This window comes from Phascolarctos cinereus, unplaced genomic scaffold (assembly GCF_003287225.1).
Source record: "Phascolarctos cinereus isolate Bilbo 61053 unplaced genomic scaffold, phaCin_HiC Scaffold_726;HRSCAF=1367, whole genome shotgun sequence".
Classification (NCBI taxonomy): domain Eukaryota; kingdom Metazoa; phylum Chordata; class Mammalia; order Diprotodontia; family Phascolarctidae; genus Phascolarctos; species Phascolarctos cinereus.
Genome location: NW_027556098.1, coordinates 207,594,611 through 207,598,358, shown reverse-complemented (window position 1 = coordinate 207,598,358; position 3,748 = coordinate 207,594,611).

The following is a 3,748-nucleotide window of genomic DNA, read 5'->3' as shown; positions in this document are numbered from 1 at the left end:
AGAAGTGCTCTAAATCACTTTTGAATAGATAAATGCAAATTAAGACAACTCTGAGGTACCACCTCACACCTATCAGATTGGCCAATATGTCAAAAAGGAAAATGATAAGTGTTGAAGAGGATGTGGGAAAATTGAGACACTATTGCACCTTTGGTGGAGTTGTGAATTGATCCAACAATTCTGGAGAGCAATTTGGAACTATGCACAAAAGGCAACTAAACTGTGCATAACCTTTGTTCTAGAAATATCCCAAAGAGTTCATAAAAAGGGGAAAAGGACCTACATATTCAAAAAAACTTATAGCAGCCCTTTTTGTGGTGGCAAAATATTGGAAATTAAGGATATGCCCGTCAATTACAGAATGGCTGAATAAGCTGTGGTATATGAATGTAATGGAATACTATTGTGCAATAAGAAAGGATAGTCAAATTTCAGAAAGACTGGAAAGACTTGTAAAATGTGCAAAGTGAAATGAGCAGACTCAGGAAAACATTGTATACAGCATCAGCAACATTATGTGATGACCAACTATGAATGACTCAGCTCTTCTCAGCAACACAAGGATCTAAGACAAGTACTGAAGAAGGAAAATGTTATCCACATCCAGACAAAGAACTGGTGGACTGTGATTGCAGATCAGAGCTTACTTTTTTTCGCTTACTTGATTCTTTTTTTCTATTTTTTCCTTTTGATCTATTTCTTCTTTCACAACTGTGACTAATACTGAAATATATTTTACATGATAGCACATGCATAACCTATTTCAAATTGCCTGCCATTTTCAGGAAAGGAGAGGGGAAGGAGAAAGGGGGGAAGAAAAATTTGGAACTCAAAATATTGTAAAAGTGAATACTAAAAATTGTTTTGACATGTAACTGGGAAAAAATAAAGCACTATTAAAAATTAGACTTCCAATTGTTCCCCAAACACAGCTCTTACTCCACAGTTTTTTTGGGTGCTCTTTGCTCTACCTGAAAGCCCTTTCTGTATCCTAGTTTACCAGTGTGTCACCTATCAAGGTCAACCTCAGATCTTGCTTTTTTTGGATTCATTCAACCTAAAGTGATCTTTGTCTCTCTTCTCTGAACTTCCACGGCCCCTTGTTGGTATCTCTCTTAAAATGCTTGCCATATCTTGTCTTTTCTTTCAGTTATATGCTTGTGTTATTTCCTCTACTAGACTGTAAGCTCCATGAGAGCAGGGACACACTATGCCTTATTCTTCTTTGGGTATCTGGCAGTGCTTAGCATAGTATGTTGCACACACGTTCACTGGTAGTTAATAATCACTTATTGAGTGTTTGAGTGTTGATAATAGGAGACTAGAAAGGCCGTGTGTATCAACAAGGACCTTATATTCCAGTTGGGGAAGATCACCCATAAAAGAGAGATGAAAAGCTGGAGAGGGAGGAGGTTCATTCCCAGGGTCACAGTGGCTAAATAAGAGAATGCGAGATGGTTGGACTGGGCCCTTCCCTAAGACGGAGAGTTTGGAAGAACTCACCAATATTGCAATAAATTTTTGTTTGATCACTGGCAGTAGCTGACTAGATTCATGACATTTGTAATAAGTATGAAAAATAGGTAGGGCTTAGCTATATTCCATCTTTCTCTGCCCTCAGTCTTGGTCCAGGGCTAAGGAATATGAAAGGTAAGCTAGGCAGAAGTGCATGCTCTAAGGCATTAAATAGGTGGTGATAAAAAGTTAAAGAATCCTAACATCCATTCCCAGTTCTGAATATTTATTCAACTTTTCTATGCTTTACTATCTTTAACTGAAAAATAAGGTGAAAGGAGTTGAATTTTAATCAATCAATCAATCAACAAGCATTTATTAAGCAATTACTATGTGCCAGGGACTGTGGTAGGCCCCAGTAATAGGAAAACTAAAATAGTCTGTATCCTCATGGAACTAAAATAATGAGGGGACACAACAATTCCCAAATACAAAATATATGTAAATACAAAGTACTTTCTGGGTAGAGGGAAGCACAAAGCACCTGGGTGGGATCAGGGAAAGATTCATTTAAGAGGGCGGCGCTTTTGTTGACTTTTGAAAAAAGTAAGGATTCTAAGAAGCTTATACACAAATGGATTCCAGAACTGGGGAACTGCCTATTTAAATCCAATTCTATCCATTCCAAAAAATGTTTGTTAAGTACCTACTATGTGCCACTATGCCAAATGCTGGGGATGCAATTAACAAGAAAGACAGTCCCTGACCTCAAGGAACTTTAGAATCTAAGGGCAGGGCAGATGCACCAGGGGACATCTTGTTGCTTGGAGTTGAAACTATTCAGGTCAGCAGATGCAAAGTAGAGGGAGATAAGAGATCAGTTTTTTTTTCTTCCCTCTATAAAGGAAGGCATTGGGAGGAGTTTGGTACTCTACCTTCTAGCCATACAATTGGAGAGGACAGAGGACTGAGGGAGGTGGTATTAATCAAGGCTTGAATTAGCAGCCTGGTGGTGTTTAGAAGTGATGAGCTTTTCCTGGGAGGAGAGTCTTGTTCCATGGAGTTGAAACCAAGCAGGGAAGCATATACAAAGTGGAGGGAGGCACAGATGAGGAAGAAAGTCACGGAATGAAAAACATTGAGTTTAGTTTGGCTGGACTAAAAGGATGGGTAATATAGTATACCTGAAAGTATATAATATACTTCATTTTTAAATTTATGGAATAAAACAAGCATTTCCATAATAGTACGATAAAAAAGATGATTGCAAATGAAACTGAAAATCTACTATGCATAACTTGCTATTTCTTTCAAATATACAACAAAATTATCATCTAAATTTCTTTTTTTTCTCTTCCCCAAGCCCTAGAGATGGCTACCATTAAACACAAATAGGTATCTTTCTTATCTATCTATCTATCTATCTATCTATCTATCTATCTATCTATCTATCATCTATCTATTTACCTATAAATAAAATTATTCTATACCTACTTCTATTTATCAGTTCTTTCCCTGGATGCATATAGCTTCTTTCTTCATGTATCCTTTATAGTTAATTTTAGTATTTATAATAGTCAAGATAACTTATTTGCTCAAAGTCATTCTTAAAACAATATTGTTGTTACTGTATACAATGTTCTCTTGGTTCTGCTTATTTTGGTCTTCATTATTTTGTGCAAGCCTTTCTATGTTTTTCTAAAATCATAGAGCTCATCATTTCTTATAGTAGTATTCCATCATAATCATATACTTCAACTTGTTCCACCATTTCTCAATTGCTGGGCATCCCTGCAATTTCCAGTTCTTGGCTACAACAAAGATAGCTACTATAAACATTTTAGAACATATAGATTTTTTCCTTTTCTTCTAATTATCTTCAGAAATAGGCCAAGTAATGGTATTGCTGGGTCAAAAAGTACAGATGGTTTAATAACTCTTTGGGCATAATCCCAGATTGCTCTCCAAAATGCTCTCCAAATCAGTTCACAATTCCACCAACAATGAATTACTGTCCCAATTTTTCCATATCCCCTCCAACATTTGCCCTATGCCTTAGCAAAAGCCTAAATGAAATGGCAGGGCCCCACTCCCCTCCCTTCACTCCCTACCCTCTTTTTCTCTCTCTCATTTTTTTTCACCATGGTAAAGCAGTGTGCATCCAACAAGAGAATAATTTTGATCAGTTAATGGGAAGACTACGAATTTTACTTGCTAAAAGCCAAGGCAAGAAAAATGAAATGTAACCAAGCAACATTCACATTATGGCAAAGTGCTCTACAAATATTTGATT